Below are 19,245 nucleotides of genomic sequence, written 5' to 3' on the forward strand. Positions count from 1 at the left end.
ACAAATACTTTACACATTGCCTTTGGGATAAGCCTGTCTGCTTGTGCCAAGCTACCAAGGGGGTGGGCAGGGGTTATCTAAAGTGGGTATCCCCCTTACCCTGAGTAGAATCAATGGTCCCTATGTGGACAAAGGTACCTACCTCGGCCAACTAGAGACCCCCATTTCTAACCAGCTCTATCGCACCTTTCTTAACCTCAATAGGGTCAGTGACAACCTCTTCCCAAAGGGGGCAATGTCCTCACAAAATCTATTGCAAAGGGGGCTATGTCCTCACAAAGGGCACCTCCATAAATAAACGTGTGAGTGATGGCCTGGTTTCTCTCTTTCCTCAGGTATGACCTCCAACACCGCTAAGGCTGCTGTATCTATGGCATCTGAGTCTTTGAAGGAATCCTTTTTTGTGTTAACAGCCTTAGAATGCACATCCTTCAACGAGGACTCCTTTGGTCAGTAGGTTGCCATGGAGGTTGCCATGGAGGTTGCTGCGTGATCCACAACAACAAATCCGCCACCCGCCAGAAGTGCTTCACCACACCGGCAAAGGCCTGGGGACCATCACAGTCTGTCAGGCTGAATGGCAGCATCGTCCCCAGCGTAGCCGGTGGCCCACAAGAGTCGACCCACCATTTGACATGTGGGGGGATAGGATTCTCCATCACAAGGCTCTTTGTGCAATGTAAATTAACCCTTAGTAGGCCACAGGAACCCTCCGCTCCTCGGGTGTGTATGCAGGCGTGGTTAGCGGACAGAAGCAGCAGTCCAGTTGGCACCAGTCACTGGTCCGATCCACCTGGTATCTCTCACTGCTTTGTGAGATGTGGGGCAGCCTTCACTGAATGACAGCCCATTGTGGTCTTCACCTCAAGTGTTCAAGATTGCCTCTTTAGTTAAGCCTCACTGCTTTGTGCCAACAGGGTGAGCACAGATGATATTTTAGTGTGTATCTGACTTACCCTGACTATGATTGTGGTTCCTGCTTGGACAGTGTGCATGCATCTGCCAACCAGAAACCTAATTTCTAACATTCGTGATCAGCAGTGAGGATAGAATGTGTTTATGTGCAATAAAGTATAGTAACTCATTGTTCACCCATCATGCAGAGGCAGGGACCCCAAAGGAGGAGGAGCAAAAAATTGGGGAGGAGGATGAGGAGCTGATACTAGAGTCTGATGTGGATCTGGAACTACCTGTTGAGGGGCAAACAACTTACTGGAAGCAGTGGAGGTTCCCCGAGCAGGGAGCAGCATCTCATCAAGGAGCTGGCAGACAGGAGCGAGGAACCAAAGCTGAAGCTGGAGCTTGCTAAGTTAGAGAAAGAGCAGAAACTTGCTTTGACTGAGAAAAATCAAACCCTAGAGAAAGGATGCTGGCTATGGAAGAAAGGAAAATGGCCCATGAGCTAAGCCTCAGGGCGCGGGACTTTAGATCACTTCAGGTGGGTCCAGTAGTATTGTTGGCAGCATACCTGCAGTGTCCACTAGTGAATCAAGAATTTGCACACCCAAAGACTGGTGCCCAGTTATGTGGTGGGGATGACATAAGTAAGTTGCTTGCAACCTATTAAGTGGCTATAAGAGTGCACAAGGTCCCAGAGGAGTACATGGGGAGAAGTCTATGGAGGTGCATGCCTACAGTGGGGAGGGATAGACTCATCATTTGTTTTGGGAGGCCAACCATGCTACACTGCAATGAAGGCAATCTTAGTAAGCAATATTGGACTTACCTCTGAAAAGTATAGGTAGTGGTTCAGGGGCACCAACAAAATCTCGTCACAGACATGGGTGGAATTTGTGCTAGCAAGGCTCTGAAGGACTGGGTCAGTGGAAGGAAGGTAGATGATTATTCAGGGCTGTACAACTGGATGTTGAAGGGGAACATGCTTGATATCTGTTTTCCAGTGTTGCACCAACACCTAGTTAATTGCAAGCTTACTGACCCCAGGAAGCTTGCTGAGGAGGAGGACATCAGGGTCAGCACCAGACTGTCCAGAAAGGTACCTGGGAGTAACTCCAAGAACGGTGGTTGTGGTCCTCCAGAATGAGTGAGGGGAGGTCAAGAATGACCCAGACAGGTCTCAGGATAATGGGAAAGCAAAGGGTTCCCATGCCCCTTCTGAAAAGAAGGAAGGAGTTTCTGATGGGTGTTGGCTCTGGGCATCCCAATTCCAACTCCACTGCTTTGAGAATTCCCAACTAGGACAAAAGCCGGGGGACTCTATCCATCCAAAGAAACCACCCACCGATGGGAATTCTAAAGGGGTGGCCAAAGTGGCCTTAGGGGGAAATATTCCCCAGGGGCAGGTCAAAGACCATGCCATGATCTCCCTCAGCCAAAAGTTATACTCAGAAGGTGAGTTGGTGATCCCTGAGGTTGGGAACATCACTTCCATCAAGGGCAAGTGAATAGCATCCAAATATACAGAGCAGTGCACGGCCAGGTGTGTACTGTGACTCCAGCCAATGGGCAGGACTTTTTCAACCCTATGACCCTTGTGACCCTAGAGTGGGGTGGGAGGTGACCCAGAGAAGGCTCATAATTAGTCCCTAGATGCTCATTGCATTCTGGTGAATAAGTGGCCCCCAGTATCAGGGGAACTGGGAGAGACTGCCACCACAGATGCCCTGACAGTTCAGTTTTCTGAGGGTACCACTCTGAAACAGTGGGTACACAACCCCAGCTAGAGGGGCAGGGTTAGGAAGGACTCTCCCTTGACTCCTGTTTAGCCCAAGGCTACAGACCCTAGGTTGAAGGAGCAGTTTCAGGATACCACTCATGAACTAGTGGGAGGTGTAGTGGAAAAGGGATGCAAGACACCTGGGGCTATTGCTCCCCACTCTGAGAAACCACAGAGTTCCCTGGATGGCCTGGGGGTTGGCTCATGACATTGACAGCTGTCAGCATCCTCTGCTGTTTGTTGTCCTTATGGACAGAGTTTTCCTTGGTTTGGGTATGAAAGTCAGACCCAAATGGTGGAATGGGCCACATCACTTTGTTGTCCATGGTGATATTGTCTACTACTGGAATGCATCTGTGAGCAAACTAAGGTTAGGTGCTGCCACAGATGGGGTCCACAGGCAACGAGAAGGTTTCCCCATGGGTTAGCTCAGTGTCCTCAGAGAGTATAGACTAAGGAATCAATTGGGTTCAGAGAGGCATGGAACTGGCGATTACACCTTCAGTAGTGGGCCACTGTCCATGTTCTATCCAGGCCTGGGCGTAGTTTGTGGAGTTTTGCTACGCGGAACTCTACGAAGTTACAAAAAAACTCTGCAAAGTTCTGTGAGTGGCGTAGTGTAGAACGAACTGCAGTTTGTGCTAATATTCCTGCACTCAGGTACAAATTCTACCTGAGTGGCAGCTTGTGCTCACAAACTTACCATTTGCGATCGCGAGCGGGGGAAAAAACTGCTCTGCACATCGTGGAGTTTTCTGCACACCATGAGCTCTGCCCAGGCCTAGTTCTTTCACCCTAAGCAGAGAAGTCCATCAAGGTGGGGAGAGGATGTGCCCCAACGGCTAGGGCGGTCAACCTCAAATCTGGGGAACCGTGTTCAAGTTTCGGCAATGACGCTCAACATCCTGTGATTCTGGACAAATCACTTAATCTCCCCGTACCTAACAAAAAATGAATGTGTCCTTGTGTAACGCAACTGGGGCTCGTGTAAAGCGCTCTGATACCTTTGGGTCAAGTTCGCGCTATATGAAAAACAAAAAAAAATATAGGTATTGATTAGTCAACCCTGGCTTTAGGTTGGAGGGCAGTTGTGTTGGAGAATGGTCCTCTCTGAAGGGTCACCCCAAAATTACCCACACAAGTAGCTCAGTAAACATGTCTCTGGCCTGCCACTGCAGAGCCTGGGTGTGCAGTTTAACTGCTGTTTTGATCTGTCATTTCAACCCCTTTGCCCAGCCTTAAATTCCCCATTTATTACACATACATCACTCCTAAGGTAGGCCCTAGGTAGCCCATAAGGTAGTGTGCTGTGTAAGTATGTGAGGTACTGAACACTGCTGCAGGACACTCACCATTTGGAGTACATGATGGATGTGAGGTTGTATGCGTACATTTCCATTTCACAGTTTCCTGCTCTGTCAGATGTAGTAGGCATGTTTCTGTGCATGTGCGGAGCCAGTTGTGTCCTCTGTTCTGCAGTGTCGGCTTTGCGCATTGTACTACGTTGTCGTCAATGTGGGTGTGCTGTTCTTACTATGTGTGTGTGCTGCAGTGTGCCAAGGGGATCAGGGACATGATCCTGGGTAATTGTGGGTGTGCAGTGTGCTACACCTCGTTGTGCATGTGTGCCATTGTGCCCATCTCCCGCCGTCCCCTCAGTTCCTGTTCGTTACTCTCCCTGTTGATGTTGTGTCAGGTCCTCTTGAGCTGTGTCCGTTCTCCCTACTCCTTGCACTGTCTCCACACTGATGACTGTGGCCTCGGTTTCCTCCAGCTCCTCCTGTGGTGCAGGACTGCCATCTCCTGTTGCCGTTGCTGCCTTCCTGTTGGCAGCAGGTTTGTGCCTGGTTTAGGTTGTTATGTCATGCCTGCGCCTCTTGGCCTCCTCGATTGGCCTCCTCGGCACTCTGTCTGCATTCCAGGTGGTCTGCTTGTGGGTAAGTTGCTGGTAGTGTTCTGTCACCTCCGTGACGCTGGTCTTGATTTCCTGCGGTCTGCACCCCGTCTTCCTCTCCCTCTTTTCCTTGGCCTTCCCCGACCCCATTGTTCCTTGCTGGTGGTCTAGGACATGTACTTTTAAGTTTTGAATATCCTGGTAGTAACAAACACCATAATCTGACTTTCACTACTTTGAGGCCTACTCCTCTCTTGGGCTAACATTGGGAATTCATTAATACACTTTTAAGCTGTAATTCCCAATTAGAAAGGTGTAGCTGTTTCATGTTTTGTATCTTTGGAATGGTACTGATAAATCCTCTTTACTGATTGTTTTGATTTAAAATTACTATTTTAGAAATGCCACTTGTAGAAAGTGGACTTTTATCTACTCTTACAGCTGTGTGCCTGAAACCTGTCTATAATACATGTCTGGGGTGGGTGACAGCTGCACTTTGTTCATTCCCTCTAGACAGCCACAATGACAGGAAGGTTTGGTGTGTCTGAGTACTCATCTACATTCTGATGGCTCTTCCTTAGCAGGAAGGGAGAAAGGAGCTGACACTTACACTTGAATAGGCAGTGTCCGGTCTCCACACAAAGGGCTAATTACCCCCACAGCTAATCTGGAGCTAGGGCTTGGAAGAAAGGGCTTCTGTGCAATTAAAATACCCTTCTTTGAAGTCACCCCCACTTCAAAAGCATAACTGGGTAAAAGTACTGGAGCTTTGACCCCACTAAATCAGAGACTTGTCAGACACTTGCCTCCAGTTATTTGAGACCCAGGGCTATCAAAGACTCTACGCCTGCGCCTGTGCCAGGTTCATTGGCAGTGGACCCAGATACTTGCGCCAGCGAAATCAACGCATCTCCAGTCTGTGTGTAGCAGAACCAGTGCATCGACACAGGTGTGGGAGTGCAATTAGCGCATCGGAACCGCGCATTGCCATCACAGCAGTGTGCAGGGACTGGCACACCCCCTTGAATGCATGGCCCTTCAGAACCAACACATCTCAGCTCTACACTTCGTCTTCTGAACTGATGCATCGCCCCACAGTGTGGGCAGAATCAATGCATCACCTCAGATATGGGCGCGACACCAAGGCATTGCTCGTCTGCACCCGCATCTCGCTGATGTGACTAGGAGCAAGGTACTCTGTTCACTAGGCCTGTGAGGCTCTTGTCCCGGCCTGTGCTCTATCGCTGTCAGACTGAACTGCTGACTTTTTCCCAGTCTAGCGCGACCAGATAGCCCCAGGGGTGCTTCTTGCCTGTAAGCGCTAGAACTTTTTTTATTTTTTAATATTTCATATCTCGACTTCTACTTATTAGATTTCTCTTGTGTTGGTCTTTATTTATTTTTAAAACTATTGTCTATTTTTCTAAACCGTTGAGGAGTCTTTTTTGATGTTTTCATTGTGTTAATATGTTTTGCACAAATACTTTACACATCCCCTTTTTAGATAAGCCTGACTGAACTTTGCCAAACTACCAGGTGGTGAGCACAGGTTATCTTTTAGTGTGTATCCGACGTAGCCTGACTAGGATTGTGATTCCCACTTGGACAGGGTGCATACCCCTGCCAAGCAGAAACCCAATTTTCAAAAAGTAGCATTACATTTACAAGCCTGTGTTTATTGTATACCACTCTACAAGGGACTGATAAGTAAATTAAATGTGCCAATCAGGTGTAAGTAAATTTTACTTTGTTTAAAAGGAAGAGCACATGCACTTCAGCAAAACGGAGTGGAAGGGTTGAGTTGAGAAGAAATTTCCACCTGAGTTGCGGCCCTTAATGTCTGGCAGGGGTGGGGTGTGCACACTCGCATACATACAAAGTTTAGGGTATATTCACAAGAAAATGTGATAACTACCGCAAGAGTAGGTTAATGCAATTCTCAACATCGCAGCCTATCGCGGGAAAATTATGCTGTGCCAACCAAGTATTCACAACGTGGCCGTAGCATGCGATAGTCACCAGATAACGTGTCAAATGGCCGCGCAAAAATCAATGCCACGCCGCAAAAATGCGAAAGGCGAACGCAAAAAATCATGCGATGAGGCCAATCGCCGTACAAATAGTAACGAAAGCCAGCCACAAGACTGCAAATCCCACACGTCTGATGGGAAAATGCACCATAAAAACCACAGAAACAACACACCAGAAACAAGCCAAAGCACGTAGCAACATGGATGCACCCTGACCCAGCGCAAAGGCCAACGCAAACCCAACAACCCCCACAGACCACCAGCAAGGAACAACGGGGTCTGAGAAGGCCAAGGAGAAGAGGGAGAGGAAGACGGGGTGCAGACTGCAGGAAAACAAGACCAGCGTCACGGAGTTGACAGAACACTACCAGCAACTGACCCACAAGCAGACCACCTGGAGTGCCGAGGAGGCCAATCAAAGAGGCCAAGAGGCGCAGGCATGAAGTGATAACCTAAACCAGGCACAAAGCCACTGCCAACAGGAAGGCAGCAACGGTGACAGGAGGTGTCAGTCCTGTGCCACAGGAGGAGCTGGATGAAACCGAGTCCACAGTCATCAGTGTGGAGACAGTGCAAGGAGTAGGGAGTACGGACACAGCTCGAGAGGACCTGACACAACATCAACAGGGAGAGTAACGAACAGGGACAGGGGGGATGGAGGGAGATGGGCACAATGGCACACATGCACAACGAGGTTTAGCACACTGCATACCCACAATTACCCAGGATCATGTTCCTCATCCCCTTGGTACACTGCGGCACACACACATAGCAAGAACAGCACACCCACATTGACTACAACGTGGTACAATGTGCAAAGCTGACACTGCAGAACAGAGGACACAAATGGCTCCGCACATGCACAGAATCATGCCTACTACATCTGACAGAGCAGGAAACTGTGAAATGGAAATGTACGCGTACGACCTCACATCCACCATGTACTCCAAATGTACACTGTCCCGCAGCAGTATTCAGCAGGCACAATGTACATTGTCATACAGTCTGCATGTAAACCAGAACAGTGTGCCAACATACATGTCAACAAAATGTCAACATGCATCTCCCCTTCACATTGCAGAGGGGCACACAACACCTTCAGCAGAGCACAGAAGAGAACACATCTGTGATACCAGAGAGGACCACCACACCTTTGACATCGATGCCCTACAACAGCCCATGGACATCCCACGCAACCCACCACCAGGACCCGGGCATCCAAGCTACTTAGAGGAGAACACAGAGCCTGCAACATACCACTCAGCAGGAACATCCGCAAGCACAGCTGGATCACGACACCTCACCCACCCACACATGGCACCCCAATGCCATGTGTCAGCGCGCCAAAAGGAGGTGGCTGAACAGGTGTGGGTGGGGTCTGAACCCATGGAAGGTGAACTAGATCACATACGTTGGTGTCTATTACCCTTCAGGGACCACCTATACCCCACAAAGGAGACCCACACTGCCATAGAGACACATGCAGATGCACATTCACAGTACAGAACCACACCCAGGGGCACGCAAATAGCAGTCACACACCCACATTGGCTCTGCGTACAACGGCCCAGGCCACTCCCCTAAAAATTGAGTGGTTGACAAAAAAGCGACATGTCCAAGCTCTAACCCGCTGTCTGAGGTGACATGTCTGCATCCTCTGTACACAGCACAATGGAATGTTGTAGGGCCCAGGGCCCTCATGCATACAACAAGACCACAGGGACACACGCAGATGTTATGTTGAACTGGCTACGGGCACGTGCGCCTGGCCCCTTTACTGTCAGGGTCACATGTACAGTGACACCTGTGCTGGATGTGTGTGGGGTGAGTGTAAGCCAGCATGCACAGAGTGCTTGGTGCTGGCAACCACTTGAACAGTGGACACCAATGCAACGGAAACTGAAAACACCTGCATAACAGAGTCAACTGCGAATATGGAGAGAGACGGAGAAAGTCCAGAGGACATACAACATGCAAACAGAAGTGTCCGTGAGTGCACTGAGGTTGTGGCACTACAGCTGAGAGCACTCATGTGAAGGAAAAGTCTCGGATTGTGCCCCCTCGAGATATTCCTGATGTAGTTGCAGTGGGGTGTGTCAGACCTGCATCAACTTCCTCATCAATGTCCCAGGTCTCCCACACTGCTTGAGGTGACATTGCTGCGCAACCTCTCCACAATACACAACTCAATCAGTAACGGACGATGGCTTGCAGTGTACTGAGTCAGTGGCACCTGGAGTGCCGAGCAGGGTACCAGTCTGATGATGGCATCCACGACACATGTCAGCAACTCCATAAGTCTGTCAGGACCACCATTTCGACTCTGGCAGATGGCGGTTGGAGGTGGTCCTGACGGTGATGGCGTGTGCCTCCTGTGGTGATGCGACATCCGGGCCAGTCAGGACTCGATTTGATGTGTGATCCCTGGTGGACCGCAGTTGAGGCCGGAGGCAGCGGACAGCGCAGGGCCACAGACACATGGCGTTGATGACCTTAAGGCCATCACCTCAGAGGCCATCCAATTTCTCAGAAGAAGGGGTCCCGGACATGACCAGCACAGAGTTATTAGGCGTAGTGGCACCGGGGCTGAAAGGGGATGCAGTCTGCGTACAATGACATCAAGTGAGCCATAAATAAATCAAGGCTGAATTAAAAATTGTGTGTGACCTATTTGACCGCAGTGTAGGCCGGGGGCAGCAAACAGCAAGGGCCCACACCCACGTGTCGTTGGGATGCTATGCACATGGTTGCTGCCACCTAACCAAAGGGAGTACAGTGAAGTAGAATCTTCCTTTTTGGGCATACACGGACAATGTATGATCAAGACTCAGTTCCAAATGTGTGACCTACATGTCCGTAGTGTGGGCCGAAGGCAGTAGTCAGCAGGGGACCACACACACCTGACGATGGCTCACGATGCACAGAGTTAGTGACACCAGGGCAGTTGTCGGTAGTGTACGATCACCTCTGTAACGATGATCCTATTCACTCTGGACTGCAACGCGCATCCTCTTACGCCTCTCCTTGCGTGTGTTGATATGTATTCTGCCTTTGTGCGCAGCATAGGCCGAGGGCAGTAGTCCGCATAGGCCCACAGACATGTGTGGTTGTAATGCTATGCACAGACTTGGTGGCACCACATTGAAGGGAGTATAGTGACATGAACTCTGCCTTAAATAATGTTCACTGCCATGTTGTAATCAAGACTCAGTTCCAAATGTGTGACCTACTTGACTGTGGTGTAGGCCGGAGGTGGCAGTAGAGTATGTCAACGAGAAAGGACTAAAGCGGGCCTGTGTCATGGAGGCCGTGATGGTCTGAGGAGCCTGCCAAGGTCACTGGCCTTGGGCTTGGAGTTTGCGCAGGCATGTGGTGGGCCCTCCTTGACACAAGCCGGATCATTGTGGCCTGGCTGCGCAGGGCATGCCTGACGGGTTCGAGCTCCTGCGGGCTGGGGTATGGCAGGTGCACAGGATCTCAGGCAACTCCGCTCACAAGGACAGCGTCGGCCTCGTGGCGTGGTGAGAGGCGCTACCCTGGCAGAGAGGTTGGGTTTTCCAGAAAAGGACCACGCCCAGGGCTACGTGCTTTTCATTCACACCCGAGCGCTGGCCTGGCATATGCCGGGCCATACCACTCCGCTCACGCTTACGGGGGGTGCGTAACTGGCAACATTTCATGAACTCCTCCACTGGCTGGGGTGACATGGTTGTGTCCACTGTCCACTACACTCCATACGCCAGAGGTGTATGTCACAATGGATATGGGTGTGTTCTGCATACTGCGGTCTGTCCAGCACATCTCCGCCACTCTTGGCATTGTGTACTTTCCCAATCATGGTTCTCCTGCATCCTTCACACATGCCTGGTTGCCACCTCTCCCCACATTTGGCTATTGTGTGGCTGAGGTGCCATGCCGTTGATGGCTCATGTTCACTGCTTGCCCATGTTACCATTGTGAGTTGTCCTGTCGTGTCTGGTGGGTGGACATGTTGTTTTGCATGTTGGTTTTGATTTTGTGACGTGTGCATTGCCAGAGTTGTGAGTTGCATAGTTGAGGAGTTAAGGTGAGTGGGGTGTTCATTTGGAACTTGCCAAGGGGCTGTGCATTTCCCTTGGTGCCATCCTGGGAACTCTGGTTGCTGATGGACTGTCGGAGGATGAAGGAATCATGCACACTGGCTGGGTATTTGGAGGCGACATTGGTGGAGATTCCAAGTTGTTCGGAGGTTGCCTGCACATTGATGTGAGACGAGTGCTTTCTGTTGCGGTGATTGTGTGCTGTGTCACCAGGGTGCACAGGTAGGACATGTGTGCTATGGATTGCCCCGAACACGTGCGTGCATCCAGCTATGGTATATGGTCCTTGCTTGGTCTCCAGCGGATCTTGCGCATTGTGTTGGACGTATAGGGACTGGGGTACCAGGCTGATGGTGATGTCCAGGACAGGTGTGGGGGACTTGCATGTGGCTGGCTGTGAGACTTATCTGACTTATCTGGCGGGTGTTGGTTGGGGGTACCAGGGGCCAACAAGTGCAGCACAGCCAGCAGCTTTGTGTAGGGTGGGATGTTGGTTGTCCACTGTGTTGGTGCCGTCGGCCTGTTGGGCGATGTTGGTCAGGATTCGTACGATGGTTGTCCTTTTGTGCCTGTAGTGGGCAATGACATTGTCAGGTGTTGGGTCTGTGAGCCTGGTGCTTTTCCTGGGGGTCCGCTGTCTTTGTCTGCTCAGCCACTGTGGTGGTCTGGGGGAGTTCCGGGTGGGTGTTGGGTTCCTGGGGTGGTGGCAGTGGGTGTTGTGGCCCTCTTGGGTGTCTGAGCCACATGACCAGTGGCTCCATGGCATCTGTTGCCCTTCCCATGTGGCTGTGGGCTGGGCTCCCTTTTGTGGTGCAGCCTGTGGTCCGCCATTGCACCAGGTCAGAGCAGGTGTTATTTTCCTGCTGCTAACACGCCTTATCGCCTGTTTTGGGTTTTTATCGCAGTACTGGCTGTTCGTTGTGAATGTTGTGGAGTGGTGTTGTCGCCGCTTTTTGCACGGGAATGCCTACTCTGCATCTCATTAGCGATAGTTGCGGGGTCATCTGTGGCGATGTTTTTTGCGGCTGCTATTGTGGGTAAACTGGTGCTGTGGTTTGTTAAAACCAGCTTGTGATTGGGGGGATACGTTTATCGCAACTTTGGCTGCGATAAAGTGCTGTTAACTCGGTGATAGATCCTTGTGAATATGCCTCTCTGTTTCTCATACATACTCACATCCAGTGCATACACACATGCACACACATTCAAAGCATGCACTTACGCACAAACACAAACATTCATACATACACACATGCAAGCAAGAACCCAACATTAAAAAAAAACATACCAGACCACATATCAGATGGCAGGAGGGAGGCCTACTGGTTTCTGGAGGATTCAGACTGCTGCCTCATCTCATTGACTGACCTTCAATAAATGAGAGAAAGTGGCCATACTTTGCTCATCAGTTAGACATGCTGACTTCACCCTACTCTTTAACGAACGTCACTGATGGACATTTGGCCCTGGGCACTTATGGACTTAAAACTGAAGTGGCCATGTCCAAGTATTTCAGTGATGCTCCCCCTTGTCATGATGGGGAGGATCACAGAAGTATTTGCTGGACTGAGGATGTCATGCCCACTGGACTGTGAAATCTTCATCCTGGCAAATGTTGGTGCTCATTGGGCTGCTGTGGAAGAGAAGGCATAGTGGAATGAAGAGCGAGAGATTGGACAGGTGGTGCACTGAGCAGTGAATTTCCAAAGGAATCTCCTTTCTTAAAAAGCTTAAACCAACCTTTTTGGACCGAAAGCTTAACCACAAAGGAAACACTTAACCGCCATGGCGTTGAAGAGAAGCTGCGGGTAGAATAGAAAAAACCTTCGTACTTGCAAGACATCAAGACGGCATCTTAGGTTTTAGCCATTGAAATGCAAAAAATCATTATCAGGCTTGCTTTTGTTTCATTTGCCTTAGTGGATAAAAATGTTGTTTTGTTTTTAGAACCCACTTGTGACATAAGGGATAGGGTGTGACAAAAAGTGTGATGAGGGAGCTATGTGCACAAAGATGCATACTCCTCTCACGTACCTTCATTGTAGATTTTCCAAAAATTCCACACCAATAGGTACTTCCACAAAGTGATAGATTTCTTAAGCCAGACTTCAAAACATAAAAATAAATGAAAAAGTAAGCAAATCATGTACACATGAACTCTCTTTTTAACAGTATTTTGCTCAAAAATCTATTACACTGAAATGACACGATGAAATGATGTTGATTAGCATCACAAGTGAGATGAATACATGGAATAACATAGGGGTTTTATGTTGATAGCTACACATTAAAGTGTTTGTGTGGCTAGATATTAATAAGGACTGCACTATCATTTCGGTATGCACTCTTTGTTCTTGATAGAGCAATCACAATATATTAAATGTAGAATTACAACACTTCTGTGCTGAAGAATTAACTTGCACCTAATTTTGATTTTCGAAAACAATATCACTCATTCCATGTTTAATTAAAGACTGAAAGGTTTTTGATGAATCTTGTGTTAATTGTAATGGATATCCATTTTTAAGACAGCAAGCCTTCCATGATCCAACAGCCCAATGTGCTCCCACCCAGACTATCAGAGTCATTTTTGACTGACAGGTAACCTCAGGTGTTAAAACATCACAACACACATTATATGTATATGAAATGCTAACAGAGTGTTTGTGTTTCATTTATTTAAGGGTGTGAATATTATAATATAATAAGAGCATGATGTTTTGGCAGCATTTTACACACCGTCAACGAAAAGCTGTTAGGAAAAGAATGAAAATGTTTGCGGTGAACAAGCATATTCCACCATTTTGACTCCACCCCTCAGATTTAGTAGCCCAATGTATTATTCCCATTTGATTATCTAGAACTTGCAGTTTAAAGTACTTGTATTTAAACATCTGGATGGTGGTAACACCCTGCGCCATGGCCTTGAAAACTCCACACTGGCACCCTTTAAGGGCATCCTGCACACCATAGCACATCTCATCGAGGAACTGAAGAAATGTGATCAAATCACCCCATTGTGATGAAACTCCATTGGCTCCCCTTGCCCGTCTGCATCTTCAATGCCAGCTGCATCATTTACAAAACCATCAGAACAAGCAAACCTGCTTTTCTTGCAGACAAACTCACCATCTCTACTGATTCTCCGTTCACCCCAGACAGGACTCCATAAAACTGCAGACTAAGGAGCTGATTTATTTCTGCCATTGCTGATGGTAGTCCACCTGCCAAATATTGAGCTGTCCACCAGCTCTGCGGACAACTTTAAACACTGACAGGAACTGCCATCATGGTGGTTCATGTCAATGTTATAAAAGATTAGTGGACGACTCCATCAAAAATGACATCCATCCAACAAACTTTTACAAAGTTTCTCTTTTTCCTAAAAACTCCCAAAGAAGGAGCTTGTTTTGGAAAAAGGTAAACTATACGCCCACACCATGAGATTTTTTCCCCATGGTCTGGGTGTCATTATTTTTTGCTATCCAAAAACTGGAGGTGATAAACAGCAACAAAAACATATGACACCATTAGCTTTGACACAGGCGTACAGTGTTATATGTGATGTCGGTGGTGTATGTCTGCGATGGAGCCACAGTAGGCCCAACGATAAATCAGGCGGGCAGGCCTTCAGTTTGGGGGAAAGGGTCGTCCATCATCTTTGCAGCAGAGTACCCTCTTAGCCTAACTCTTAAATTGGTCCCTAAGAAGTCTAAAAAAGAAATAAAGAAGACAATAGGCCTTTTCCATCTATGCACCAAAGATCTGTAACAACATTCCCATATCCATCGGAACTGCCCCAATACTGCTTCAATTTAGGAAAGAGTGGAAGACTCACCTTTTTAAAGTACAATACATCACAATGTATGAAACGTCCACAACTCCGCTTCCTCTCCTATTACTCGCTGGCATTAGGCTTTCCTTTGACCATGTACAGAGCTCTGCTGCCTTTTAGATACATTTGTGCTATAGAAATAACATAAGGCATACTTTCTGATTTGAAAATGGGTGTATAGTTTGTACTGCAATCTTTGTATGTAGGACATTGGGTTATTAGTTGTTCATGAAGTGAGGCCTGCACAAGTAATTCGTCCACAATTTCCCCTTACTGGAACCAAGCACCCCATTGTAGTGCTTGACTCTCTCAGAGTAGAAAATCAGAAGTCCATGGCCTACTCGGGGGAGGTGGTTTGGGCTAGTAACCACCATTTCCTGGCACACAAGTATACCACTCAATTAATGATTGTCCTGTCTGTGCTATTTCTTTGGAAAAGAAAAAGTACATTTATTATACACACTACTAAATCCTATGCATTAATTTACAAATATATACTTCAGGCAGACTGAACTTTTAGATGACATTCTGCAATCACATTTGACCTCGAAAGGGTCATGACCCCCAAAATCACAGTACCCCCACATACATACCAGATAGTGCATCACAGCAAAGAGGTGTATCACTTTAAATAAAACAGGTCTATTGGCTTCGTCATAACACGATTTAAGGCAAACCTATTGATGTTTTCACAGGTTCACCACATTAAAAGTCAAATAATCCACATGTTAAGACCGCCATCATTTCACTGTCATTAATAAACATGTGTAAATGCAATTAGTGATGTCAGTAAAGCACTCACTGGCCGTGGGAGAGACCCACTGGTCATGGGGTCAACTGTGGGAAGACTCCTTTGTCCTTTAGGACGTCAAGGGGGGTTTGTCCTTTCAGTTATCCATGTCTTTTGCCGCCATCCAGTTCTAATGAAAAGCCCAGCAAAAAGCACCTCTCTCTCATGTGCAAGAGTTTTTATATGGAGGTGGAAGTTTCTAAAAGCCAGGCACCCTGATCAATTCTAGAGCGCTACATAACCTCTCCACCCCTGTCCCAAACCACCTGCACAGCATGCTAGGACAAACCAAGATGGTGCCACTCAGAAGTCCCTGTTCTCATCTTCTCTGGGAACCTCAGCTCCCCCACCCCCTTCACTGACATCACTGCCAGGACCTTTCCTACCAACAATTAAAAGAGAAATCCCTTCCTCTGTTGGCTCCAGTTGTCTGGGCTTCCTCCTGTCTTCAGTGGGCCTGGACTGTGCCCAGCCCTGGTACAGTGTGGCAGCTACTTAAAAGTTACAGATTTTCTTCCCCATCATTTCTTCCTCAGGAGAAGAGGGAAGCACTGTTAATTACTCATTTTGTGTGGTGAGACCTTTGTTTCCTCTGCAGGGGAGGAGAGTAATTAATTTGGCCCAGCACAGTTACAAAAGGCCTGGCTCGAATTCTGAGCTGGGCAGAGAAATTAGAAAATTCTCTACGACCCATAATGTGTAGATGAATGAACTTGGGACATATGTATATTAACTGGGCACACTTGTTTCACCTCAGTGTCATACTCAACGGGACTTATTAGTCCTTAGGAAAGCAAAACTGCACTCTACGGCATTTTCCCCTATTTGTACAAAAAAGTGTCACTGCAGACAAAACAGTTAACCAAATAATGACTTTCCCTTTGAGTGCCCACTAATATTTTAAAGCGATACCAAAGGGGATTATGGATGGAGCGCTTGAGCAAATCAAACACTCACCCCCAGTCAACTGATCTGGGTTTAATCCATCATCATTCTTTAGCTTACTCCACCACCCCAGTTCAGACATGGCCATATGCAAATCACTCTGACCCTGTGCCTCCTTGGAACAGTCCAGTACGAACTGCCATGCCATGTCTTCCCTGGACCGGAAACAAGCATCCTGGGACCGGTTTTGGGTTCATAACCCTCATCAGCCAGGCTATCTTGAATCCATTGGCAAAGTGAGCAAGGGACCCACGTCTGGGCATACCCTGCCAACTTCGGGCGAACAAAGCGATACCAAAGGGGATGATGGACGGAGCGCTTGAGCAAGTAAAACACTCACCCCCAGTCAACTGATCTGGGTTTAATCCATCATCATTCTTTAGCTCACTCCATCACCCCAGTTCAGACATGGCCATACGCAAATCAGTCTGACCCTGTGCCTCATGGGAACAGTCCAGCACGAACTGCCAAGCCATGTCTTCCCTGGACCGAAAACAAGCATCCTGGGACCGGTTTCGGGTTCATAACCCTCATCAGCTAGGCTATCTTGAATCCAGTGGCAAAGTGAGCAAGGGACCCACGTCTGGGAATACCCAGCCAACTTAGGGCAAACAAAGCGATACCAAAGGGGATGATGGACGGAGCGCTTGAGCAAATCAAACACTCACCCCCAGTCAACTGATCTGGGGTTAATCCATCATCATTCTTTAGCTCACTCCACCACCCCAGTTCAGACATGGCCATATACAAATCAGTCTGACCCTGTGCCTCATGGGAACAGTTCAGCACGAACTGCCAAGCCATGTCTTCCCTGGACCGGAAACAAGCATCCTTCGACCGGTTTCAGGTTCATAACCCTCATCAGCCAGGCTATCTTGAATCCAGTGGCAAAGTGAGCAAGGGACCCATGTCTGGGCATACCCTGCCAACTTAGGGCAAACAAAGCGATACCAAAGGGGATGATGGACGGAGCAGTTGAGCAAATCAAACACTCACCTCCAGTCAACTGATCTGGGTTTAATCCATCATCATTCTTTAGCTCACTCCACCACCCCAGTTCAGACATGGCCATATGCAAATCAGTCTGACCCTGGGCGTCATGGGAACAGTCCAGCACGAACTGCCAAGCCATGTCTTCCCTGGACTGGAAACAAGCATCCTGGGACTGGTTTCGGGTTCATAACCCTCATCAGCGAGGCTATCTTGAATCCAGTGGCAAAGTGAGCATTTGTCACGCCAAGTGGGAGGGGTATGCTCAGACGTGAGTCCCGTGCTCTCCATGCCACTGGAATCAAGCTATCCTGGCTGAAGAGGGGTGAAACACCGAAACCGGTCCTAGGATGCTTGTTTCCAGTCCAGGGAGGCCCTGACCTGGCAGTTCGGGCTGGACTGTTCCCATTAGGCATAGGGTCAATACTGATTTGCATATGGCTGGGTCCAAACTGGAATGGCATGGTGAGCAAAAAAACGATGGATTTAGACCCAGATCTCTGTACTGGGGTGAATGTATGACATTGTTCTGCATTCTGTCCATCAATAGTTCTTTTTGCATTTGTCACCCCAAGTGGGACGGGTGTGCTCAGACGTGTGTCCCGTGCTCTCCATGCCTCTGGAATCAAGCTATCCTGGCTGAAGCGGGGGTGAAACCCCGAAACCGGTCCTAGGATGCTTGTTTCTAGTCCAGGGAGGACCTGGCCTGGCAGTTCGGGCTGGACTGTTCCCATTGGGCACAGGGTCAAGACTGATTTGCATATGGCTGGTTCCAAACTGGAATGGCATGGTGAGCAAAAAAACGATGGATTTAGGCCCGGATCTCTGTACTGGGGTGAATGTATGACATTGTTCTGCATTCTGTCCATCAATAGTTCTTTTTGCACTAATATTTTAAGGCCTACTCCGAGTCAATAACCCTGTAGAGTCCTCTCTTGACTAGGCAATATGCGTGTAGTTACCAAGATTTGCAAAACAGTAGTCCTACATGTGCATGTGTTCACATGTAACCAACCAAGTGCCTCTTACCCTAGCTGAGTCCCAGCAACCTTATCTTGAAAGGTAGACACTGGTGGTTGGTAGAGACATACAGTCCATTTGCTGTGTGATTACCGTAGGTGAGACACATTTAGTAAGACTCACCCACAGTAAAATAGTCCAACAAAAGGTGATCAATAAAGCAAAAAATGGTGCCTCATTAAATGAGTGCGACCCATTTCGCAGCAATGTACTAAATTGTGTAATTACTAGGGGTCACAAAATGACCTGCTTAATATGTATCATTAGAGGTTGCAATTTACAACCTACGGTGATTAGATGCACAGATATATATGGAAGCCTTGAAGGGAGTCATCCCGAAATTTGCTTTTCCAAATGGGAAGCTTTTTATTTTTAGAGCAGCTACTGTCTAATACAGGGACAGTGTTATGATAGTGAACAGCCACCCTAATCCAATGCAGAGTCACGTGTCTACTCTATCGCATTTGCACTATGTGAGGTGCATATATTTAACACTGAATTTCTCTGAGATAGTTTATGATTTTCAAAGAGCACAGATCAGAAACCGAAAGACAAAACATGGCTATGTTCGTATGATGTTCTGAGTTAAATATATGTAGTTTATTCAGTACGGATCAATAAAGCAGGCCTTCAGCTCTTCTTTTTTCTTGCAAAGACTGGCCTCTCATGCTGCTTTAAGTTCGAGAAGACATTGGGGGAGAAGGCAGTGGTGTACACTGCTTGCTTCCCTGAGGCTGCTGAGGCTGCTGACTTGAGTTCTAAAGGGCATGTATTCCCCACGGGACAACTTTCCCTCTATTAATCGGGTACCATTCTGGTGGTTGGTAATTGATCTCCGTTCACAAACCATTGATATGTCCCTTTCCAAATTGGAAGTAGAAGGGAGAACCCCTTTCACTCCTCTTATTTTTTAAAAACTTGTAAGTTGTACATTGTAAAGGTCCATTTGCTAACATAAATCCTGTGGTTTTCAGAGGGACGAGGT

The 19,245-nt window shown here is 48.0% G+C and overlaps 1 protein-coding gene across 1 annotated transcript in view; it reads left to right on the forward strand.

Moving 5' to 3' along the window:
• ANKFN1 (ankyrin repeat and fibronectin type III domain containing 1) overlaps nt 1–19,245 on the forward strand; it is a 1,480,122-nt gene that overhangs the window by 433,514 nt on the left and 1,027,363 nt on the right. The window lies entirely within an intron of this gene.

This window comes from Triturus cristatus, chromosome 7 (genome assembly GCF_964204655.1).
Source record: "Triturus cristatus chromosome 7, aTriCri1.1, whole genome shotgun sequence".
Taxonomy (NCBI): Eukaryota; Metazoa; Chordata; class Amphibia; order Caudata; family Salamandridae; genus Triturus; species Triturus cristatus.